At 63.9% G+C, this 24,228-nt stretch overlaps 1 protein-coding gene across 1 annotated transcript in view; it reads left to right on the top strand.

The window, feature by feature from the left end:
- Positions 1–24,228, top strand: part of LOC122546186 (apical endosomal glycoprotein-like) — a 556,180-nt gene that overhangs the window by 192,729 nt on the left and 339,223 nt on the right. The window lies entirely within an intron of this gene.

Here is a 24,228-nt window from a genome sequence, read left to right as displayed (position 1 = left end):
TGAGGGAGTGGGCACTGTCAAAGGGTCAGTGCTGAGGGAGTGGGCACTGTCAAAGGGTCAGTGCTGAGGGAGTGGGCACTGTCGGAGGGTCAGTGCTGAGGGAGTGGGCACTGTCAGAGGGTCAGTGCTGAGGGAGTGGGCACTGTCAGAGGGTCAGTGCTGAGGGAATGCCGCACTCTCGGAGGGTCAGTGCTGAGGGAGTGGGCACTGTCGGAGGGTCAGTGCTGAGGGAGTGGGCACTGTCAGAGGGTCAGTGCTGAGGGAGTGCCGCAATGTCGGAGGGTCAGTGCTGAGGGCGTGCCGCACTGTCGGAGGGTCAGTGCTGAGGGAGTGGGCACTGTCGGAGGGTCATTGCTGAGGGAGTGCCGCACTGTCGGAGGGTCAGTGCTGAGCGAGTGGGCACTGTCGGAGGGTCAGTGCTGAGGGAGTGCCGCACTGTCGGAGGGTAGGTGCTGAGGGAGTGGGCACTGTCGGAGGGTCAATGCTGAGGGAGTGCCGCACTGTCGGAGGGTCAGTGCTGAGGGAGTGCCGCACTGTCGGAGGGTCAGTGCTGAGGGAGTGCCGCACTGTCGGAGGGTCAGTGCTGAGGGAGTGCCGCACTGTCGGAGGGTCAGTGCTGAGGGAGCACCGCACGATCAGAGGGTCAGTGTTGAGGGAGCACCGCACTGTCGGAGGGTCAGTGCTGAGTGAGTGCCGCACTGTCGGAGGGTCAGTGCTGAGGGAGTGCCGCACTGTCGGAGGGTCAATGCTGAGGGAGTGCCGCACTGTCGGAGTGTCAGTGCTGAGGGAGTGCCACACTGTCGGAGGGTCAGTGCTGAGGGAGTGCCGCACTGTCGGAGGGTCAGTGCTGAGGGAGTGCCGCACTGTCGGAGGGTCAGTGCTGAGGAAGTGCCACACTTTCGGAGGGTCAGTGCTGAGGGAGTGCCGCACTGTCGGGGGGTCAGTGCTGAGGGAGTGGGCACTGTCGGAGGGTTAGTGCTGAGAGAGTGCCGCACTGTCGGAGGGTCAATGCTCAGGGAGCCCCGCACTGTCGGAGAGTCAGTGCTGAGGGAATGCCGCACTGTCAGAGGGTCAGTGCTAAGGGAGTGGGCACTGTGAAAGGGTCAGTGCTGAGGGAGTGGGCACTGTCGGAGGGTCAGTGCTGAGGGAGTGGGCACTGTCAGAGGGTCAGTGCTGAGGGAGTGGGCACTGTCGGAGGGTCAGTGCTGAGGGAATGCCGCACTCTCGGAGGGTCAGTGCTGAGGGAGTGGGCACTGTCGGAGGGTCAGTGCTGAGGGAGTGGGCACTGTCAGAGGGTCAGTGCTGAGGGAGTGGGCACTGTCGGAGGGTTAGTGCTGAGAGAGTGCCGCACTGTCGGAGGGTCAATGCTGAGGGAGTGCCGCAATGTCGGAGGGTCAGTGCTGAGCGAGTGGGCACTGTCGGAGGGTCAGTGCTGAGGGAGTGCCGCACTGTCGGAGGGTAGGTGCTGAGGGAGTGGGCACTGTCGGAGGGTCAATGCTGAGAGAGTGCCGCACTGTCGGGTGGTCAGTGCTGAGGGAGTGCCGCACTGTCGGAGGGTCAGTGCTGAGGGCGTGCCGCACTGTCGGAGGGTCAGTGCTGAGGGAGTGGGCACTGTCGGAGGGTCATTGCTGAGGGAGTGCCGCACTGTCGGAGGGTCAGTGCTGAGCGAGTGGGCACTGTCGGAGGGTCAGTGCTGAGGGAGTGCCGCACTGTCGGAGGGTAGGTGCTGAGGGAGTGGGCACTGTCGGAGGGTCAATGCTGAGGGAGTGCCGCACTGTCGGAGGGTCAGTGCTGAGGGAGCACCGCACGATCAGAGGGTCAGTGTTGAGGGAGCACCGCACTGTCGGAGGGTCAGTGCTGAGTGAGTGCCGCACTGTCGGAGGGTCAGTGCTGAGGGAGTGCCGCACTGTCGGAGGGTCAATGCTGAGGGAGTGCCGCACTGTCGGAGTGTCAGTGCTGAGGGAGTGCCACACTGTCGGAGGGTCAGTGCTGAGGGAGTGCCGCACTGTCGGAGGGTCAGTGCTGAGGGAGTGCCGCACTGTCGGAGGGTCAGTGCTGAGGAAGTGCCACACTTTCGGAGGGTCAGTGCTGAGGGAGTGCCGCACTGTCGGGGGGTCAGTGCTGAGGGAGTGGGCACTGTCGGAGGGTTAGTGCTGAGAGAGTGCCGCACTGTCGGAGGGTCAATGCTCAGGGAGCCCCGCACTGTCGGAGAGTCAGTGCTGAGGGAATGCCGCACTGTCAGAGGGTCAGTGCTAAGGGAGTGGGCACTGTCAAAGGGTCAGTGCTGAGGGAGTGGGCACTGTCGGAGGGTCAGTGCTGAGGGAGTGGGCACTGTCAGAGGGTCAGTGCTGAGGGAGTGGGCACTGTCGGAGGGTCAGTGCTGAGGGAATGCCGCACTCTCGGAGGGTCAGTGCTGAGGGAGTGGGCACTGTCGGAGGGTCAGTGCTGAGGGAGTGGGCACTGTCAGAGGGTCAGTGCTGAGGGAGTGCCGCACTGTCGGAGGGTCAGTGCTGAGGGAGTGCCGCACTGTCGGAGGGTCAGTGCTGAGGGAGTGCCGCACTGTTGGAGGGTCAGTGCTGAGGGAGTGCCGCAATGTCGGAGGGTCAGTGCTGAGGGAGTGCCGCACTGTCGGAGGGTCAGTGCTGAGGGAGTGGGCACTGTCAGAGGGTCAGTGCTGAGGGAGTGGGCACTGTCAGAGGGTCAGTGCTGAGGGAGTGGGCACTGTCGGAGGGTTAGTGCTGAGAGAGTGCCGCACTGTCGGAGGGTCAATGCTGAGGGAGTGCCGCAATGTCGGAGGGTCAGTGCTGAGCGAGTGGGCACTGTCGGAGGGTCAGTGCTGAGGGAGTGCCGCACTGTCGGAGGGTAGGTGCTGAGGGAGTGGGCACTGTCGGAGGGTCAATGCTGAGAGAGTGCCGCACTGTCGGGTGGTCAGTGCTGAGGGAGTGCCGCACTGTCGGAGAGTCAGGGCCGAGGGTGTGCCGCACTGTCGGAGGGTCAGTGCTGAGGGAGTGCCGCACTGTCGGAGGGTCAGTGTTGAGGGAGTGCCGCACTGTCGGAGGGTCAGTGCTGAGGGAGTGCCGCACTGTCGGAGGGTCAGTGCTGAGGGAGTGCCGCACTGTCGGAGGGTCAGTGCTGAGGGAGTGCCGCACTGTTCGATGGTCAGTACTGAGCGAGTGCCGCACTGTCGGAGAGTCAGTGCTGAGGGAGTGCCGCACTGTTGGAGGGTCAGTGCAGAGGGAGTGGGCACTGTCAAAGGGTCAGTGCTGAGGGAGTGGGCACTGTCGGAGGGTCAGTGCTGAGGGAGCGCCGCACTGTCGGAGGGTCAGTGCTGAGGGAGTGGGCACTGTCGGATGGTCAGTGCTGAGGGAGTGGGCACTGTCAGAGGGTCAGTGCTGAGGGAGTGGGCACTGTCAGAGGGTCAGTGCTGAGGGAATGCCGCACTCTCGGAGGGTCAGTGCTGAGGGAGTGGGCACTGTCGGAGGGTCAGTGCTGAGGGAGTGGGCACTGTCAGAGGGTCAGTGCTGAGGGAGTGCCGCACTGTCTGAGGGTCAGTGCTGAGGGAGTGCCGCACTGTCGGAGGGTCAGTGCTGAGGGAGTGCCGCACTGTCGGAGGGTCAGTGCTGAGGGAGTGGGCACTGTCGGAGGGTCAGTGCTGAGGGAGTGCCGCACTGTCGGAGGGTCAGTGCTGAGGGAGTGGGCACTGTCAGAGGGTCAGTGCTGAGGGAGTGGGCACTGTCGGAGGGTTAGTGCTGAGAGAGTGCCGCACTGTCGGAGGGTCAATGCTGAGGGAGTGCCGCACTGTCGGAGGGTCAGTGCTGAGCGAGTGGGCACTGTCGGAGGGTCAGTGCTGAGGGAGTGCCGCACTGTCGGAGGGTAGGTGCTGAGGGAGTGCCGCACTGCCGGAGGGTCAGAGCTGAGGGAGTGCCACACTTTCGGAGGGTCAGAGCTGAGGGAGTGCCACACTGTCGGAGGGTCAGAGCTGAGGGAGTGCCACACTGTCGGAGGGTCAGTGCTGAGGGAGTGCCGCACTGTCGGAGGGTCAGTGCTGAGGGAGTGCCGCACTGTCGGAGGGTCAGTGCTGAGGGAGTGCCACACTTTCGGAGGGTCAGTGCTGAGGGAGTGCCGCACTGTCGGGGGTTCAGTGCTGAGGGGGTGGGCACTGTCGGAGGGTTAGTGCTGAGAGAGTGCCGCACTGTCGGAGGGTCAATGCTGAGGGAGTGCCGCACTGTCGGAGAGTCAGTGCTGAGGGAATGCCGCACTGTCAGAGGGTCAGTGCTGAGGGAGTGGGCACTGTCAAAGGGTCAGTGCTGAGGGAGTGGGCACTGTCGGAGGGTCAGTGCTGAGGGAGTGGGCACTGTCAGAGGGTCAGTGCTGAGGGAGTGGGCACTGTCAGAGGGGCAGTGCTGAGGGAATGCCGCACTCTCGGAGGGTCAGTGCTGAGGGAGTGGGCACTGTCGGAGGGTCAGTGCTGAGGGAGTGGGCACTGTCAGAGGGTCAGTGCTGAGGGAGTGCCGCACTGTCGGAGGGTCAGTGCTGAGGGAGTGCCGCACTGTCGGAGGGTCAGTGCTGAGGGAGTCCCGCACTGTCAGAGGTTCAGTGCTGAGTGAGTGCCGCACTGTCGGAGAGTCAGTGCTGAGGGAGTGCCGCACTGTCGGAGGGTCAGTGCTGAGGGAGTGCCGCACTGTCGGAGGGTCAGTGCTGAGGGAGTGCCGCACTGTCGGAGGGTCAATGCTGAGGGAGTGGGCACTGTCGGAGGGTCATTGCTGAGGGAGTGCCGCACTGTCGGAGGGTCAGTGCTGAGGGAGTGGGCACTGTCAGAGGGTCAGTGCTGAGGGAGTGGGCACTGTCGGAGGGTTAGTGCTGAGAGAGTGCCGCACTGTCGGAGGGTCAATGCTGAGGGAGTGCCGCACTGTCGGAGGGTCAGTGCTGAGCGAGTGGGCACTGTCGGAGGGTCAGTGCTGAGGGAGTGCCGCACTGTCGGAGGGTAGGTGCTGAGGGAGTGGGCACTGTCAGAGGGTCAATGCTGAGGGAGTGCCGCACTGTCGGAGGGTCAGTGCTGAGGGAGTGCCGCACTGTCGGAGGGTCAGTGCTGAGGGAGTGCCGCACTGTCGGAAGGTCAGTGCTGAGGGAGTGGGCACTGTCGGAGGGTCAGTGCTGAGGGAGTGGGCACTGTCAGAGGGTCAGTGCTGAGGGAGTGCCGCACTGTCGGAGGGTCAGTGCTGAGGGAGTTCCGCACTGTCGGAGGGTCAGTGCTGAGGGAGTGCCGCACTGTCGGAGGGTCAGTGCTGAGAGAGTGGGCACTGTCGGAGGGTCAGTGCTGAGGGAGTGCCGCACTGTCGGAGGGTCAGTGCTGAGGGAGTGGGCACTGTCAGAGGGTCAGTGCTCAGGGAGTGGGCACTGTCGGAGGGTTAGTGCTGAGAGAGTGCCGCACTGTCGGAGGGTCAATGCTGAGGGAGTGCCGCACTGTCGGAGGGTCAGTGCTGAGCGAGTGGGCACTGTCGGAGGGTCAGTGCTGAGGGAGTGCCGCACTGTCGGAGGGTAGGTGCTGAGGGAGTGGGCACTGTCGGAGGGTCAATGCTGAGAGAGTGCCGCACTGTCGGGTGGTCAGCGCTGAGGGAGTGCCGCACTGTCGGAGGGTCAGTGCTCAGAGAGTGCCGCACTCTCCGAGGGTCAGTGCTGAGGGAATGCTGCACTGTCGGAGGGTCAGTGCTGAGGGAGTGCCGCACTGTCGGAGGGTCAGTGCTGAGGGAGTGCCGCACTGTTGGAGGGTCAGTGCTGAGGGAGTGGGCACTGTCGGAGGGTCAGTGCTGAGGGAGTGCCGCACTGTCGGAGGGTCAGTGCTGAGGGAGTGGGCACTGTCGGAGGGTCAGTGCTGAGGGAGTGGGCACTGTCAGAGGGTCAGTGCTGAGGGAATGCCGCACTCTCGGAAGGTCAGTGCTGAGGGAGTGGGCACTGTCGGAGGGTCATTGCTGAGGGAGTGGGCACTGTCAGAGGGTCAGTGCTGAGGGAGTGCCGCACTGTCGGAGGGTCAGTGCTGAGGGAGTGCCGCACTGTCGGAGGGTCAGTGCTGAGGGAGTGGGCACTGTCGGAGGGTCAATGCTGAGAGAGTGCCGCACTGTCGGGTGGTCAGCGCTGAGGGAGTGCCGCACTGTCGGAGGGTCAATGCTGAGAGAAGGCCGCACTGTCGGGTGGTCAGTGCTGAGGGAGTGCCGCACTGTCGGAGGGTCAGTGCTGAGGGAGTGCCGCACTGTCGGAGAGTCAGTGCTGAGGGAGTGCCACACTGTCGGAGAGTCAGTGCTGAGGGAGTGCCGCACTGTCGGAGGGTCAGTGCTGAGGGAGTGCCGCACTGTCGGAGGGTCAGTGCTGAGGGAGTGCCGCACTGTCGGAGGGTCAGTGCTGAGGGAGTGCCGCACTGTCGGAGGGTCAGTGCTGAGGTAGTGCCGCACTGTCGGAGGGTCAGTGCTGAGGGAGCGCCGCACGATCAGAGGGTCAGTGTTGAGGGAGCACCGCACTGTCGGAGGGTCAGTGCTGAGGGAGTGCCGTACTGTCGGAGGGTCAGTGCTGAGGGAGTGGGCACTGTCAGCGGCTCAGTGCTGAGGGAGTGCCGCACTGTCGGAGGGTCAGTGCTGAGGGAGTGCCGCACTGTCGGAGGGTCAATGCTGAGGGAGTGCCGCACTGACGGAGTGTCAGTGCTGAGGGAGTGCCACACTGTCGGAGGGTCAGTGCTGAGGGAGTGCCGCACTGTCGGAGGGTTAACGCTGAGGGAGTGCCGCACTGTCGGAGGGTCAGTGCTGAGGGAGTGCCACACTTTCGGAGGGTCAGAGCTGAGGGAGTGCCACACTGTCGGAGGGTCAGTGCTGAGGGAGTGCCGCAGTGTCGGAGGGTCAGTGCTGAGGGAGTGCCGCACTGTCGGAGGGTCAGTGCTGAGGGAGTGCCACACTTTCGGAGGGTCAGTGCTGAGGGAGTGCCGCTCTGTCGGGGGGTCAGTGCTGAGGGAGTGGGCACTGTCGGAGGGTTAGTGCTGAGAGAGTGCCGCACTGTCGGAGGGTCAATGCTGAGGGAGCGCCGCACTGTTGGAGAGTCAGTGCTGAGGGAATGCCGCACTGTCAGAGGGTCAGTGCTGAGGGAGTGGGCACTGTCAAAGGGTCAGTGCTGAGGGAGTGGGCACTGTCGGAGGGTCAGTGCTGAGGGAGTGGGCACTGTCAGAGGGTCAGTGCTGAGGGAGTGGGCACTGTCAGAGGGGCAGTGCTGAGGGAGTGCCGCACTGTCGGAAGGTCAGTGCTGAGGGAGTGCCGCACTGTCGGAGGGTCAGTGCTGAGGGAGTGCCGCACTGTCAGAGGTTCAGTGCTGAGTGAGTGCCGCACTGTCGGAGAGTCAGTGCTGAGGGAGTGCCGCACTGTCGGAGGGTCAGTGCTGAGGGAGTGCCGCACTGTCGGAGGGTCAGTGTTGAGGGAGTGCCGCACTGTCGGAGAGTCAGTGCTGAGGGAGTGCCGCACTGTCGGAGGGTCAGTGCTGAGGGAGTGCCGCACTGTCGGAGGGTCAGTGTTGAGGGAGTGCCGCTCTGTCGGAGGGTCAGTGCTGAGGGAGTGCCGCACTGTCGGAGAGTCAGTGCTGAGGGAGTGCCGCACTGTCGGAGGGTCAGTGCTGAGGGAGTGCCGCACTGTCGGAGGGTCAGTGCTGAGGGAGTGCCGCACTGTCCGAGGGTCAGTGCTGAGGGAGTGCCGCACTGTCGGAGGGTCAGTGCTGAGGGAGTGCCGCACTGTCGGAGGGTCAGTGCTGAGGGAGTGCCGCACTGTTCGATGGTCAGTACTGAGCGAGTGCCGCACTGTCGGAGAGTCAGTGCTGAGGGAGTGGGCACTGTCAAATGGTCAGTGCTGAGGGAATGCAGCACGGTCAGAGGGTCAGTGCTGAGGGAGTGGGCACTGTCGAAGGGTCAGTGCTGAAGGAGTGGGCACTGTCGGAGGGTCAGTGCTGAGGGAGCGCCGCACTGTCGGAGAGTCAGTGCTGAGGGAATGCCGCACTGTCAGAGGGTCAGTGCTGAGGGAGTGGGCACTGTCAAATGGTCAGTGCTGAGGGAGTGGGCACTGTCAAAGGGTCAGTGCTGAGGGAGTGGGCACTGTCGGAGGGTCAGTGCTGAGGGAGTGGGCACTGTCAGAGGGTCAGTGCTGAGGGAGTGGGCACTGTCAGAGGGTCAGTGCTGAGGGAATGCCGCACTCTCGGAGGGTCAGTGCTGAGGGAGTGGGCACTGTTGGAGGGTCAGTGCTGAGGGAGTGGGCACTGTCAGAGGGTCAGTGCTGAGGGAGTGCCGCACTGTCGGAGGGTCAGTGCTGAGGGAGTGCCGCACTGTCGGAGGGTCAGTGCTGAGGGAGTGCCGCACTGTCGGAGGGTCAATGCTGAGGGAGTGGGCACTGTCGTAGGGTCATTGCTGAGGGAGTGCCGCACTGTCGGAGGGTCAGTGCTGAGGGAGTGGGCACTGTCAGAGGGTCAGTGCTGAGGGAGTGGGCACTGTCGGAGGGTTAGTGCTGAGAGAGTGCCGCACTGTCGGAGGGTCAATGCTGAGGGAGTGCCGCACTGTCGGAGGGTCAGTGCTGAGCGAGTGGGCACTGTCGGAGGGTCAGTGCTGAGGGAGTGCCGCACTGTCGGAGGGTAGGTGCTGAGGGAGTGGGCACTGTCAGAGGGTCAATGCTGAGGGAGTGCCGCACTGTCGGAGGGTCAGTGCTGAGGGAGTGCCGCACTGTCGGAGGGTCAGTGCTGAGGGAGTGCCGCACTGTCGGAAGGTCAGTGCTGAGGGAGTGGGCACTGTCGGAGGGTCAGTGCTGAGGGAGTGGGCACTGTCAGAGGGTCAGTGCTGAGGGAGTGCCGCACTGTCGGAGGGTCAGTGCTGAGGGAGTTCCGCACTGTCGGAGGGTCAGTGCTGAGGGAGTGCCGCACTGTCGGAGGGTCAGTGCTGAGAGAGTGGGCACTGTCGGAGGGTCAGTGCTGAGGGAGTGCCGCACTGTCGGAGGGTCAGTGCTGAGGGAGTGGGCACTGTCAGAGGGTCAGTGCTCAGGGAGTGGGCACTGTCGGAGGGTTAGTGCTGAGAGAGTGCCGCACTGTCGGAGGGTCAATGCTGAGGGAGTGCCGCACTGTCGGAGGGTCAGTGCTGAGCGAGTGGGCACTGTCGGAGGGTCAGTGCTGAGGGAGTGCCGCACTGTCGGAGGGTAGGTGCTGAGGGAGTGGGCACTGTCGGAGGGTCAATGCTGAGAGAGTGCCGCACTGTCGGGTGGTCAGCGCTGAGGGAGTGCCGCACTGTCGGAGGGTCAGTGCTCAGAGAGTGCCGCACTCTCCGAGGGTCAGTGCTGAGGGAATGCTGCACTGTCGGAGGGTCAGTGCTGAGGGAGTGCCGCACTGTCGGAGGGTCAGTGCTGAGGGAGTGCCGCACTGTTGGAGGGTCAGTGCTGAGGGAGTGGGCACTGTCGGAGGGTCAGTGCTGAGGGAGTGCCGCACTGTCGGAGGGTCAGTGCTGAGGGAGTGGGCACTGTCGGAGGGTCAGTGCTGAGGGAGTGGGCACTGTCAGAGGGTCAGTGCTGAGGGAGTGGGCACTGTCAGAGGGTCAGTGCTGAGGGAATGCCGCACTCTCGGAAGGTCAGTGCTGAGGGAGTGGGCACTGTCGGAGGGTCATTGCTGAGGGAGTGGGCACTGTCAGAGGGTCAGTGCTGAGGGAGTGCCGCACTGTCGGAGGGTCAGTGCTGAGGGAGTGCCGCACTGTCGGAGGGTCAGTGCTGAGGGAGTGGGCACTGTCGGAGGGTCAATGCTGAGAGAAGGCCGCACTGTCGGGTGGTCAGTGCTGAGGGAGTGCCGCACTGTCGGAGAGTCAGTGCTGAGGGAGTGCCACACTGTCGGAGGGTCAGTGCTGAGGGAGTGCCACACTGTCGGAGGGTCAGTGCTGAGGGAGTGCCGCACTGTCGGAGGGTCAGTGCTGAGGGAGTGCCGCACTGTCGGAGGGTCAGTGCTGAGGGAGTGCCGCACTGTCGGAGGGTCAGTGCTGAGGTAGTGCCGCACTGTCGGAGGGTCAGTGCTGAGGGAGCGCCGCACGATCAGAGGGTCAGTGTTGAGGGAGCACCGCACTGTCGGAGGGTCAGTGCTGAGGGAGTGCCGTACTGTCGGAGGGTCAGTGCTGAGGGAGTGGGCACTGTCAGCGGGTCAGTGCTGAGGGAGTGCCGCACTGTCGGAGGGTCAGTGCTGAGGGAGTGCCGCACTGTCGGAGGGTCAATGCTGAGGGAGTGCCGCACTGACGGAGTGTCAGTGCTGAGGGAGTGCCACACTGTCGGAGGGTCAGTGCTGAGGGAGTGCCGCACTGTCGGAGGGTTAACGCTGAGGGAGTGCCGCACTGTCGGAGGGTCAGTGCTGAGGGAGTGCCACACTTTCGGAGGGTCAGAGCTGAGGGAGTGCCACACTGTCGGAGGGTCAGTGCTGAGGGAGTGCCGCAGTGTCGGAGGGTCAGTGCTGAGGGAGTGCCGCACTGTCGGAGGGTCAGTGCTGAGGGAGTGCCACACTTTCGGAGGGTCAGTGCTGAGGGAGTGCCGCTCTGTCGGGGGGTCAGTGCTGAGGGAGTGGGCACTGTCGGAGGGTTAGTGCTGAGAGAGTGCCGCACTGTCGGAGGGTCAATGCTGAGGGAGCGCCGCACTGTTGGAGAGTCAGTGCTGAGGGAATGCCGCACTGTCAGAGGGTCAGTGCTGAGGGAGTGGGCACTGTCAAAGGGTCAGTGCTGAGGGAGTGGGCACTGTCGGAGGGTCAGTGCTGAGGGAGTGGGCACTGTCAGAGGGTCAGTGCTGAGGGAGTGGGCACTGTCAGAGGGGCAGTGCTGAGGGAGTGCCGCACTGTCGGAAGGTCAGTGCTGAGGGAGTGCCGCACTGTCGGAGGGTCAGTGCTGAGGGAGTGCCGCACTGTCAGAGGTTCAGTGCTGAGTGAGTGCCGCACTGTCGGAGAGTCAGTGCTGAGGGAGTGCCGCACTGTCGGAGGGTCAGTGCTGAGGGAGTGCCGCACTGTCGGAGGGTCAGTGTTGAGGGAGTGCCGCACTGTCGGAGAGTCAGTGCTGAGGGAGTGCCGCACTGTCGGAGGGTCAGTGTTGAGGGAGTGCCGCTCTGTCGGAGGGTCAGTGCTGAGGGAGTGCCGCACTGTCGGAGAGTCAGTGCTGAGGGAGTGCCGCACTGTCGGAGGGTCAGTGCTGAGGGAGTGCCGCACTGTCGGAGGGTCAGTGCTGAGGGAGTGCCGCACTGTCCGAGGGTCAGTGCTGAGGGAGTGCCGCACTGTCGGAGGGTCAGTGCTGAGGGAGTGCCGCACTGTCGGAGGGTCAGTGCTGAGGGAGTGCCGCACTGTTCGATGGTCAGTACTGAGCGAGTGCCGCACTGTCGGAGAGTCAGTGCTGAGGGAGTGGGCACTGTCAAATGGTCAGTGCTGAGGGAATGCAGCACGGTCAGAGGGTCAGTGCTGAGGGAGTGGGCACTGTCGAAGGGTCAGTGCTGAAGGAGTGGGCACTGTCGGAGGGTCAGTGCTGAGGGAGCGCCGCACTGTCGGAGAGTCAGTGCTGAGGGAATGCCGCACTGTCAGAGGGTCAGTGCTGAGGGAGTGGGCACTGTCAAATGGTCAGTGCTGAGGGAGTGGGCACTGTCAAAGGGTCAGTGCTGAGGGAGTGGGCACTGTCGGAGGGTCAGTGCTGAGGGAGTGGGCACTGTCAGAGGGTCAGTGCTGAGGGAGTAGGCACTGTCAGAGGGTCAGTGCTGAGGGAATGCCGCACTCTCGGAGGGTCAGTGCTGAGGGAGTGGGCACTGTTGGAGGGTCAGTGCTGAGGGAGTGGGCACTGTCAGAGGGTCAGTGCTGAGGGAGTGCCGCACTGTCGGAGGGTCAGTGCTGAGGGAGTGCCGCACTGTCGGAGGGTCAGTGCTGAGGGAGTGCCGCACTGTCGTAGGGTCATTGCTGAGGGAGTGCCGCACTGTCGGAGGGTCAGTGCTGAGGGAGTGGGCACTGTCAGAGGGTCAGTGCTGAGGGAGTGGGCACTGTCGGAGGGTTAGTGCTGAGAGAGTGCCGCACTGTCGGAGGGTCAATGCTGAGGGAGTGCCGCACTGTCGGAGGGTCAGTGCTGAGCGAGTGGGCACTGTCGGAGGGTCAGTGCTGAGGGAGTGCCGCACTGTCGGAGGGTAGGTGCTGAGGGAGTGGGCACTGTCGGAGGGTCAATGCTGAGGGAGTGCCGCACTGTCGGAGGGTCAGTGCTGAGGGAGTGCCGCACTGTCGGAGGGTCAGTGCTGAGGGAGTGCCGCACTGTCGGAAGGTCAGTGCTGAGGGAGTGGGCACTGTCGGAGGGTCAGTGCTGAGGGAGTGGGCACTGTCAGAGGGTCAGTGCTGAGGGAGTGCCGCACTGTCGGAGGGTCAGTGCTGAGGGAGTGCCACACTTTCGGAGGGTCAGAGCTGAGGGAGTGCCACACTGTCAAAGGGTCAGTGCTGAGGGAGTGGGCACTGTCGGAGGGTCAGTGCTGAGGGAGTGGGCACTGTCAGAGGGTCAGTGCTGAGGGAGTGGGCACTGTCAGAGGGGCAGTGCTGAGGGAGTGCCGCACTGTCGGAAGGTCAGTGCTGAGGGAGTGCCGCACTGTCGGAGGGTCAGTGCTGAGGGAGTGCCGCACTGTCAGAGGTTCAGTGCTGAGTGAGTGCCGCACTGTCGGAGAGTCAGTGCTGAGGGAGTGCCGCACTGTCGGAGGGTCAGTGCTGAGGGAGTGCCGCACTGTCGGAGGGTCAGTGTTGAGGGAGTGCCGCACTGTCGGAGAGTCAGTGCTGAGGGAGTGCCGCACTGTCGGAGGGTCAGTGCTGAGGGAGTGCCGCACTGTCGGAGGGTCAGTGTTGAGGGAGTGCCGCTCTGTCGGAGGGTCAGTGCTGAGGGAGTGCCGCACTGTCGGAGAGTCAGTGCTGAGGGAGTGCCGCACTGTCGGAGGGTCAGTGCTGAGGGAGTGCCGCACTGTCGGAGGGTCAGTGCTGAGGGAGTGCCGCACTGTCCGAGGGTCAGTGCTGAGGGAGTGCCGCACTGTCGGAGGGTCAGTGCTGAGGGAGTGCCGCACTGTCGGAGGGTCAGTGCTGAGGGAGTGCCGCACTGTTCGATGGTCAGTACTGAGCGAGTGCCGCACTGTCGGAGAGTCAGTGCTGAGGGAGTGGGCACTGTCAAATGGTCAGTGCTGAGGGAATGCAGCACGGTCAGAGGGTCAGTGCTGAGGGAGTGGGCACTGTCGAAGGGTCAGTGCTGAAGGAGTGGGCACTGTCGGAGGGTCAGTGCTGAGGGAGCGCCGCACTGTCGGAGAGTCAGTGCTGAGGGAATGCCGCACTGTCAGAGGGTCAGTGCTGAGGGAGTGGGCACTGTCAAATGGTCAGTGCTGAGGGAGTGGGCACTGTCAAAGGGTCAGTGCTGAGGGAGTGGGCACTGTCGGAGGGTCAGTGCTGAGGGAGTGGGCACTGTCAGAGGGTCAGTGCTGAGGGAGTGGGCACTGTCAGAGGGTCAGTGCTGAGGGAATGCCGCACTCTCGGAGGGTCAGTGCTGAGGGAGTGGGCACTGTTGGACGGTCAGTGCTGAGGGAGTGGGCACTGTCAGAGGGTCAGTGCTGAGGGAGTGCCGCACTGTCGGAGGGTCAGTGCTGAGGGAGTGCCGCACTGTCGGAGGGTCAGTGCTGAGGGAGTGCCGCACTGTCGGAGGGTCAATGCTGAGGGAGTGGGCACTGTCGTAGGGTCATTGCTGAGGGAGTGCCGCACTGTCGGAGGGTCAGTGCTGAGGGAGTGGGCACTGTCAGAGGGTCAGTGCTGAGGGAGTGGGCACTGTCGGAGGGTTAGTGCTGAGAGAGTGCCGCACTGTCGGAGGGTCAATGCTGAGGGAGTGCCGCACTGTCGGAGGGTCAGTGCTGAGCGAGTGGGCACTGTCGGAGGGTCAGTGCTGAGGGAGTGCCGCACTGTCGGAGGGTAGGTGCTGAGGGAGTGGGCACTGTCGGAGGGTCAATGCTGAGGGAGTGCCGCACTGTCGGAGGGTCAGTGCTGAGGGAGTGCCGCACTGTCGGAGGGTCAGTGCTGAGGGAGTGCCGCACTGTCGGAAGGTCAGTGCTGAGGGAGTGGGCACTGTCGGAGGGTCAGTGCTGAGGGAGTGGGCACTGTCAGAGGGTCAGTGCTGAGGGAGTGCCGCACTGTCGGAGGGTCAGTGCTGAGGGAGTGCCGCACTGTCGGAGGGTCAGTGCTGAGGGAGTGCCGCACTGTTGGAGGGTCAGTGCTGAGGGAGTGGGCACTGTCGGAGGGTCAGTGCTGAGGGAGTGCCGCACTGTCGGAGGGTCAGTGCTGAGGGAGTGGGCACTGTCAGAGGGTCAGTGCTCAGGGAGTGGGCACTGTCGGAGGGTTAGTGCTGAGCGAGTGCCGCACTGTCGGAGGGTCAATGCTGAGGGAGTGCCGCACTGTCGGAGGGTCAGTGCTGAGCGAGTGGGCACTGTCGGAGGGTCAGTGCTGAGGGAGTGCCGCACTGTCGGAGGGTAGGTGCTGAGGGAGTGGGCACTGTCGGAGGGTCAATGCTGAGAGAGTGCCGCACTGTCGGGTGGTCAGCGCTGAGGGAGTGCCGCACTGTCGGAGGGTCAGTGCTCAGAGAGTGCCGCACTCTCCGAGGGTCAGTGCTGAGGGAATGCTGCACTGTCGGAGGGTCAGTGCTGAGGGAGTGCCGCACTGTCGGAGGGTCAGTGCTGAGGGAGTGCCGCACTGTCGGAGGGTCAGTGCTGAGGGAGTCGGCACTGTCGGAGGGTCAGTGCTGAGGGAGTGCCGCACTGTCGGAGGGTCAGTGCTGAGGGAGTGGGCACTGTCGGAGGGTCAGTGCTGAGGGAGTGGGCACTGTCAGAGGGTCAGTGCTGAGGGAGTGGGCACTGTCAGAGGGTCAGTGCTGAGGGAATGCCGCACTCTCGGAAGGTCAGTGCTGAGGGAGTGGGCACTGTCGGAGGGTCATTGCTGAGGGAGTGGGCACTGTCAGAGGGTCAGTGCTGAGGGAGTGCCGCACTGTCGGAGGGTCAGTGCTGAGGGAGTGCCGCACTGTCGGAGGGTCAGTGCTGAGGGAGTGGGCACTGTCGGAGGGTCAATGCTGAGAGAGTGCCGCACTGTCGGGTGGTCAGCGCTGAGGGAGTGCCGCACTGTCGGAGGGTCAATGCTGAGAGAAGGCCGCACTGTCGGGTGGTCAGTGCTGAGGGAGTGCCGCACTGTCGGAGGGTCAGTGCTGAGGGAGTGCCGCACTGTCGGAGGGTCAGTGCTGAGGGAGTGCCACACTGTCGGAGGGTCAGTGCTGAGAGAGTGCCGCACTGTCCGAGGGTCAGTGCTGAGGGAGTGGGCACTGTCGGAGGGTCAGTGCTGAGGGAGTGCAGCACTGTTGCAAGGTCAGTGCTGAGGAAGTGCCGCACTGTCGGAGATTCAGTGCTGAGGGAGTGCCGCACTGTCGGAGGGTCAGTGCTGAGGGAGTGCCGCACTGTCGGAGGGTCTGTGCTGAGGGAGTGCCGCTCTGTCGGAGGGTCAGTGCTGAGGGAGTGCTGTAGTGTGGAGGGTCAGTGCTGAAGGAGTGCCGCACTGTCGGAGGATCGGTGCTGAGGGAGTGGGCTCTGTCGGAGGGTCAGTGCTGAGGGAGCTCTGCTCTGTCGGTGTGTCAGTGCTGAGGCAGTGCCGCACTGTCGGAGGGTCAGTGCTGAGGGAGTGCCGCATTGTCGGAGGGTCAGTGCTGAGGGAGTGCCGCATTGTTGGAGGGTCAGTGCTGAGGCAGTGCCGCACTGTCGGAGGGTCAGTGCTGAGCGAGTGGGCACTGTCGGAGGGTCAGTGCTGAGGGAGTGCCGCATTGTCGGAGGGTAGATGCTGAGGGAGTGCCGCACTGTCGGAGGGTCAATGCTGAGAGAGTGCCGCACTGTTGGGTGGTCAGTGCTGAGGGAGTTCTGCACTGTCGGAGGGTCAATGCTGAGAGAGTGCCGCACTGTCGGGTGGTCAGTGCTAAGGGAGTGGGCACTGTCGAAGGGTCAATGCTGAGGGAGTGGGCACAGTCGGAGGGTCAGAGCTGAGGGAGTGCCACACTGTCGGGGGGTCAGTGCAGAGGGAGTGGGCACTGTCGAAGGGTCAGTGCTGTGGGAGTGGGCACTGTCGGTGGGTCAGTGCTGAGGGAGTGCTGCACTGTCGGAGGGTCAGTGCTGAGGGAGTAGGCACTGTCGGAGGGTCAGTGCTGAGGGAGTGCCGCACTGTCAGAGGGTCAGTGCTGAGGGAGTGCCGCACTGTCGGCGGGTCAGTGCTGAGAGAGTGCCGCACTGTCGGAGGGTCAATGCTGAGGGAGTGGGCACTGTCGGCGGGTCAGTGCTGAGGGAGTGCCGCACAGTCGGAGGGTCAGTGCTGATGGAGTGCCGCACTGTCGGAGGGTCAGCGCTGAGGGAGTGCCGCACTGTCGGAGGGTCAATGCTGAGGGAGTGCCGCACTGTCGGAGGGGCAGTGCTGAGGGAGTGCCGCACTGTCGGAGGGTCAGTGCTGAGGGAATGCCGCACTGTCGGAGGGTCAGTGCTGATGGACTGCCGCACTGTCGGAGGGCCAGTGCTGAGGGAGTGGGCACTGTGGGAGGGTCAGTGCTGAGGGAGTGCCGCACTGTCGGAGGGTCAGTGCTGAGGGAGTGCCGCACTGTTCGATGGTCAGTACTGAGGGAGTGCAGCACTGTCGCAGAGTCAGTGCTGAGGGAATGCTGCACTGTCGGAGGGTCAGTGCTGAGGGAGCGCCGCACTGTCGGAGAGTCAGTGCTGAGGGAGTGCCGCACTGTTGGAGGGTCAGTGCTGAGGGAGTGGGCACTGTCAAAGGGTCAGTGCTGAGGGAATGCCGTACTGTCAGAGGGTTAGTGCTGAGGGCGTGGGCACTGTCGGAGGGTCAGTGCTGAGGGAGTGGGCACTGTCAAGGGGTCAGTGCTGAGGGAGTGCCGCACTGTCGGAGGGTCAGTGCTGAGGGAGTGGGCACTGTCGGAGGGTCAGTGCTGAGGGAGTGGGCACTGTCGGAGGGTTAGTGCTGAGGGAGTGCCGTGCTGTCGGAGGTCAGTGCTGAGGGAGTGCCGCACTGTCGGAGGGTCATTACTGAGGTAGTGGGCACTGTCGGAGGGTCAGTGCTGAGGGAGTGGGCACTGTCGGAGGGTTAGTCCTGAGGGAGTGCCGCACTGTCAGAGGGTCAGTGCTGAGGGAGTGGGCACTGTCGGAGGGTCAGTGCTGAGGGAGTGGGCACTGTCGGAGGGTTACTGCTGAGAGAGTGCCGAACTGTCGGAGGGTCAATGCTGAGGGAGTGCCGCACTGTCGGAGGGTCAGTGCTGAGCGAGTGGGCACTGTCGGAGGGTCAGTGCTGAGGGAGTGCCGCACTGTCGGAGGGTCAATGCTGAGAGAGTGCCGCACTGTTGGGTGGTCAGTGCTGAGGGAGTTCTGCACTGTCGGAGGGTCAGCGCTGAGGGAGTGCCGCACTGTCGGAGGGTCAATGCTGAGAGAGTACCGCACTGTCGGGTGGTCAGTGCTAAGGGAGTTGGCACTGTCGAAGGGTCAATGCTGAGGGAGTGGGTACTGTCGGCGGGTCAGTGCTGAGGGAGTGCCGCACAGTCGGAGGGTCAGTGCTGATGGAGTGCCGCACTGTCGGAGGGTCAGCGCTGACGGAGTGCCGCACTGTCGGAGGGTCAATGCTGAGGGAGTGCCGCACTGTCGGAGGGTCAGTGCTGAGGGAGTGCCGCACTGTCGGAGGGTCAGTGCTGATGGACTGCCGCACTGTCGGAGGGCCAGTGCTGAGGGAGTGGGCACTGTGGGAGGGTCAGTGCTGAGGGAGTGCCGCACTGTCGGAGGGTCAGTGCTGAGGGAGTGCCGCACTGTTCGATGGTCAGTACTGAGGGAGTGCAGCACTGTCGCAGAGTCAGTGCTGAGGGAATGCTGCACTGTCGGAGGGTCAGTGCTGAGGGAGCGCCGCACTGTCGGAGAGTCAGTGCTGAGGGAGTGGGCACTGTCGGAGGGTCAGTGCTGAGGGAGTGGGCACTGTCGGAGGGTCAGTGCTGAGGGAATGCCGCACTGTCAGAGGGTTAGTGCTGAGGGCGTGGGCACTGTCGGAGGGTCAGTGCTGAGGGAGTGGGCACTGTCAGAGGGTCAGTGCTGAGGGAGTGCCGCACTGTCGGAGGGTCAGTGCTGAGGGAGTGGGCACTGTCGGACGGTCAGTGCTGATGGAGTGGGCACTGTCGGAGGGTTAGTGCTGAGGGAGTGCCGTGCTGTCGGAGGTCAGTGCTGAGGCAGTGCCGCACTGTCGGAGGGTCAGTGCTGAGGGATTGTTGGAGGGTCAGTGCTGAGGCAGTGCCGCACTGTCGGAAGGTCAGTGCTGAGGGAGTGCCGCACTGTCAGACGGTCAGTGCTGAGCGAGTGGGCACTGTCGGAGGGTCAGTGCTGAGGGAGTGCCGCACTGTCGGAGGGTAGGTGCTGAGGGAGTGCCGCACTGTTGAGTGGTCAGTGCTGAGGGAGTTCTGCACTGTCGGAGGGTCAGCGCTGAGGGAGTGCCGCACTGTCGGAGGGTCAATGCTGAGAGAGTGCCGCACTGTCGGGTGGTCAGTGCTAAGGGAGTTGGCACTGTCGAAGGGTCAATGCTGAGGGAGTGGGCACAGTCGGAGGGTCAGAGCTGAGGGAGTGCCGCACTGTCGGGGGGTCAGTGCAGAGGGAGTGGGCTCTGTCGAAGGGTCAGTGCTGTGGGAGTGGGCACTGTTGGTGGGTCAGTGCTGAGGGAGTGCGGCACTGTCGAAGGGTCAGTGCTGAGGGAGTAGGCACTGTCGGAGGGTCAGTGCTGAGGGAGTGGGCACTGTCAGAGGGTCAGTGCTGAGGGAGTGCCGCACTGTCGGAGGGTCAGTGCTGAGGGAGTGGGCACTGTCGGACGGTCAGTGCTGATGGAGTGCCGCACTGTCGGGGGGTCAGTGCAGAGGGAGTGGGCTCTGTCGAAGGGTCAGTGCTGTGGGAGTGGGCACTGTTGGTGGGTCAGTGCTGAGGGAGTGCGGCACTGTCGAAGGGTCAGTGCTGAGGGAGTAGGCACTGTCGGAGGGTCAGTGCTGAGGGAGTGGGCACTGTCAGAGGGTCAGTGCTGAGGGAGTGCCGCACTGTCGGAGGGTCAGTGCTGAGGGAGTGGGCACTGTCGGACGGTCAGTGCTGATGGAGTGGGCACTGTCGGAGGGTTAGTGCTGAGGGAGTGCCGTGCTGTCGGAGGTCAGTGCTGAGGCAGTGCCGCACTGTCGGAGGGTCAGTGCTGAGGGATTGTTGGAGGGTCAGTGCTGAGGCAGTGCCGCACTGTCGGAAGGTCAGTGCTGAGGGAGTGCCGCACTGTCAGACGGTCAGTGCTGAGCGAGTGGGCACTGTCGGAGGGTCAGTGCTGAGGGAGTGCCACACTGTCGGAGGGTAGGTGCTGAGGGAGTGCCGCACTGTTGGGTGGTCAGTGCTGAGGGAGTTCTGCACTGTCGGAGGGTCAGCGCTGAGGGAGTGCCGCACTGTCGGAGGGTCAATGCTGAGAGAGTGCCGCACTGTCGGGTGGTCAGTGCTAAGGGAGTTGGCACTGTCGAAGGGTCAATGCTGAGGGAGTGGGCACAGTCGGAGGGTCAGAGCTGAGGGAGTGCCGCACTGTCGGGGGGTCAGTGCAGAGGGAGTGGGCTCTGTCGAAGGGTCAGTGCTGTGGGAGTGGGCACTGTTGGTGGGTCAGTGCTGAGGGAGTGCGGCACTGTCGAAGGGTCAGTGCTGAGGGAGTAGGCACTGTCGGAGGGTCAATGCTGAGGGAGTGGGCACTGTCGGCTGGTCAGTGCTGAGGGAGTGCCGCACAGTCGGAGGGTCAGTGCTGATGGAGTGCCGCACTGTTGGAGGGTCAGCGCTGAGGGAGTGCCGCACTGTCGGAGGGTCAATGCTGAGGGAGTTCTGCACTGTCGGAGGGTCAGTGCTGAGGGAGTTCTGCACTGTCGGAGGGTCAGCGCTGAGGGAGTGCCGCACTGTCGGAGGGTCAATGCTGAGAGAGTGCCGCACTGTCGGGTGGTCAGTGCTAAGGGAGTTGGCACTGTCGAAGGGTCAATGCTGAGGGAGTGGGCACAGTCGGAGGGTCAGAGCTGAGGGAGTGCCGCACTGTCGGGGGGTCAGTGCAGAGGGAGTGGGCTCTGTCGAAGGGTCAGTGCTGTGGGAGTGGGCACTGTTGGTGGGTCAGTGCTGAGGGAGTGCGGCACTGTCGAAGGGTCAGTGCTGAGGGAGTAGGCACTGTCGGAGGGTCAGTGCTGAGGGAGTGCCGCACTGTCAGAGGGTCAGTGCTGAGGGAGTGCCGCACTGTCGGCGGGTCAGTGCTGAGAGACTGCCGCACTGTCGGAGGGTCAATGCTGAGGGAGTGGGCACTGTCGGCGGGTCAGTGCTGAGGGAGTGCCGCACAGTCGGAGGGTCAGTGCTGATGGAGTGCCGCACTGTCGGAGGGTCAGCGCTGAGGGAGTGCCGCACTGTCGGAGGGTCAATGCTGATGGAGTGCCGCACTGTCAGAGGGTCTGCGCTGAGGGAGTGCCGCACTGTCGGAGGGTCAATGCTGAGGGAGTGCTGCACTGTCGGAGGGTCAGTGCTGAGGGAGTGCCGCACTGTCGGAGGGTCAGTGCTGAGGGAATGCCGCACTGTCGGAGGGTCAGTGCTGAGGGAGTGCCGCACTGTCGGAGGTGCAGTGCTGAGGGAGTGCCACACTGTCGGAGGGTCAGTGCTGAGGGAATGCCGCACTGTCGGAGGGTCAGTGCTGATGGACTGCCGCACTGTCGGAGGGCCAGTGCTGAGGGAGTGGGCACTGTGGGAGGGTCAGTGCTGAGGGAGTGCCGCACTGTCGGAGGGTCAGTGCTGAGGGAGTGCCGCACTGTTCGATGGTCAGTACTGAGGGAGTGCAGCACTGTCGCAGAGTCAGTGCTGAGGGAATGCTGCACTGTCGGAGGGTCAGTGCTGAGGGAGCGCCGCACTGTCGGAGAGTCAGTGCTGAGGGAGTGCCGCACTGTTGGAGGGTCAGTGCTGAGGGAGTGGGCACTGTCGGAGGGTCAGTGCTGAGGGAATGCCGCACTGTCAGAGGGTTAGTGCTGAGGGCGTGGGCACTGTCGGAGGGTCAGTGCTGAGGGAGTGGGCACTGTCAGAGGGTCAGTGCTGAGGGAGTGCCGCACTGTCGGAGGGTCAGTGCTGAGGGAGTGGGCACTGTCGGAGGGTTAGTGCTGAGGGAGTGCCGTGCTGTCGGAGGTCAGTGCTGAGGCAGTGCCGCACTGTCGGAGGGTCAGTGCTGAGGGAGTGCCGCACTGTCGGAGGGCCAGTGCTGAGGGAGTGGGCACTGTGGGAGGGTCAGTGCTGAGGGAGTGCCGCACTGTCGGAGGGTCAGTGCTGAGGGAGTGCCGCACTGTTCGATGGTCAGTACTGAGGGAGTGCAGCACTGTCGCAGAGTCAGTGCTGAGGGAATGCTGCACTGTCGGAGGGTCAGTGCTGAGGGAGTGCCGCACTGTCGGAGAGTCAGTGCTGAGGGAGTGCCGCACTGTTGGAGGGTCAGTGCTGAGGGAGTGGGCACTGTCGGAGGGTCAGTGCTGAGGGAATGCCGCACTGTCAGAGGGTTAGTGCTGAGGGCGTGGGCACTGTCGGAGGGTCAGTGCTGAGGGAGTGGGCACTGTCAGAGGGTCAGTGCTGAGGGAGTGCCGCACTGTCGGAGGGTCAGTGCTGAGGGAGTGGGCACTGTCGGAGGGTTAGTGCTGAGGGAGTGCCGTGCTGTCGGAGGTCAGTGCTGAGGCAGTGCCGCACTGTCGGAGGGTCAGTGCTGAGGGAGTGCCGCATTGTCGGAGGGTCAGTGCTGAGGGAGTGCCGCATTGTTGGAGGGTCAGTGCTGAGGCAGTGCCGCACTGTCGGAGGGTCAGTGCTGAAGGAGTGCCGCACTGTCGGAGGGTCAGTGCTGAGCGAGTGGGCACTGTCGGAGGGTCAGTGCTGAGGGAGTGCCGCACTGTCGGAGGGTAGGTGCTGAGGGAGTGCCGCACTGTCGGAGGGTCAATGCTGAGAGAGTGCCGCACTGTTGGGTGGTCAGTGCTGAGGGAGTTCTGCACTGTCGGAGGGTCAGCGCTGAGGGAGTGCCACACTGTCGGAGGGTCAATGCTGAGAGAGTGCCGCACTGTCGGGTGGTCAGTGCTAAGGGAGTGGGCACTGTCGAAGGGTCAATGCTGAGGGAGTGGGCACAGTCGGGGGGTCAGTGCAGAGGGAGTGGGCACTGTCGAAGGGTCAGTGCTGTGGGAGTGGGCACTGTCGGTGGGTCAGTGCTGAGGGAGTGCGGCACTGTCGAAGGGTCAGTGCTGAGGGAATAGGCACTGTCGGAGGGTCAGAGCTGAGGGAGTGCCGCACTGTCGGAGGGTCAGTGCTGAGGGAGTGCCGCACTGTCAGAGGGTCAGTGCTGAGGGAGTGCCGCACTGTCGGCGGGTCAGTGCTGAGAGAGTGCCGCACTGTCGGAGGGTCAATGCTGAGGGAGTGGGTACTGTCGGCGGGTCAGTGCTGAGGGAGTGCCGCACTGTCGGAGGGTCAGTGCTGAGGGAGTGCCGCACTGTCGGAGGGTCAGCGCTGAGGGAGTGCCGCACTGTCGGAGGGTCAATGCTGAGGGAGTGCCGCACTGTCGGAGGGTCAGTGCTGAGGGAGTGCCGCACTGTCGGAGGGTCAGTGCTGAGGGAATGCCGCACTGTCGGAGGGTCAGTGCTGATGGACTGCCGCACTGTCGGAGGGCCAGTGCTGAGGGAGTGGGCACTGTGGGAGGGTCAGTGCTGAGGGAGTGCCGCACTGTCGGAGGGTCAGTGCTGAGGGAGTGCCGCACTGTTCGATGGTCAGTACTGAGGGAGTGCAGCACTGTCGCAGAGTCAGTGCTGAGGGAATGCTGCACTGTCGGAGGGTCAGTGCTGAGGGAGCGCCGCACTGTCGGAGAGTCAGTGCTGAGGGAGTGCCGCACTGTTGGAGGGTCAGTGCTGAGGGAGTGGGCACTGTCAAAGGGTCAGTGCTGAGGGAATGCCGCACTGTCAGAGGGTTAGTGCTGAGGGCGTGGGCACTGTCGGAGGGTCAGTGCTGAGGGAGTGGGCACTGTCAGAGGGTCAGTGCTGAGGGAGTGCCGCACTGTCGGAGGGTCAGTGCTGAGGGAGTGGGCACTGTCGGAGGGTCAGTGCTGAGGGAGTGGGCACTGTCGGAGGGTTAGTGCTGAGGGAGTGCCGTGCTGTCGGAGGTCAGTGCTGAGGGAGTGCCGCACTGTCGGAGGGTCAGTGCTGAGGTAGTGGGCACTGTCGGAGGGTCAGTGCTGAGGGAGTGGGCACTGTCGGAGGGTTAGTCCTGAGAGAGTGCCGCACTGTCAGAGGGTCAGTGCTGAGGGAGTGGGCACTGTCGGAGGGTCAGTGCTGAGGGAGTGGGCACTGTCGGAGGGTTACTGCTGAGAGAGTGCCGAACTGTCGGAGGGTCAATGCTGAGGGAGTGCCGCACTGTCGGAGGGTCAGTGCTGAGCGAGTGGGCACTGTCGGAGGGTCAGTGCTGAGGGAGTGCCGCACTGTCGGAGGGTAGGTGCTGAGGGAGTGCCGCACTGTCGGAGGGTCAATGCTGAGAGAGTGCCGCACTGTTGGGTGGTCAGTGCTGAGGGAGTTCTGCACTGTCGGAGGGTCAGCGCTGAGGGAGTGCCGCACTGTCGGAGGGTCAATGCTGAGAGAGTACCGCACTGTCGGGTGGTCAGTGGTAAGGGAGTTGGCACTGTCGAAGGGTCAATGCTGAGGGAGTGGGCACTGTCGGCGGGTCAGTGCTGAGGGAGTGCCGCACAGTCGGAGGGTCAGTGCTGATGGAGTGCCGCACTGTCGGAGGGTCAGCGCTGAGGGAATGCCGCACTGTCGGAGGGTCAATGCTGAGAGAGTGCCGCACTGTCGGAGGGTCAGTGCTGAGGGAGTGCCGCACTGTCGGAGGGTCAGTGCTGAGGGAATGCCGCACTGTCGGAGGGTCAGTGCTGATGGACTGCCGCACTGTCGGAGGGCCAGTGCTGAGGGAGTGGGCACTGTGGGAGGGTCAGTGCAGAGGGAGTGCCGCACTGTCGGAGGGCCAGTGCTGAGGGAGTGCCGCACTGTTCGATGGTCAGTACTGAGGGAGTGCAGCACTGTCGCAGAGTCAGTGCTGAGGGAATGCTGCACTGTCGGAGGGTCAGTGCTGAGGGAGCGCC

Source organism: Chiloscyllium plagiosum, unplaced genomic scaffold, assembly GCF_037043375.1.
Source record: "Chiloscyllium plagiosum isolate Xiang-an unplaced genomic scaffold, Cpla_swu_hap1 HiC_scaffold_21, whole genome shotgun sequence".
Lineage (NCBI taxonomy): Eukaryota > Metazoa > Chordata > Chondrichthyes > Orectolobiformes > Hemiscylliidae > Chiloscyllium > Chiloscyllium plagiosum.
Note: the sequence above shows the minus strand (reverse complement) of the source record. Positions and strands in the feature narration are given on the sequence as shown.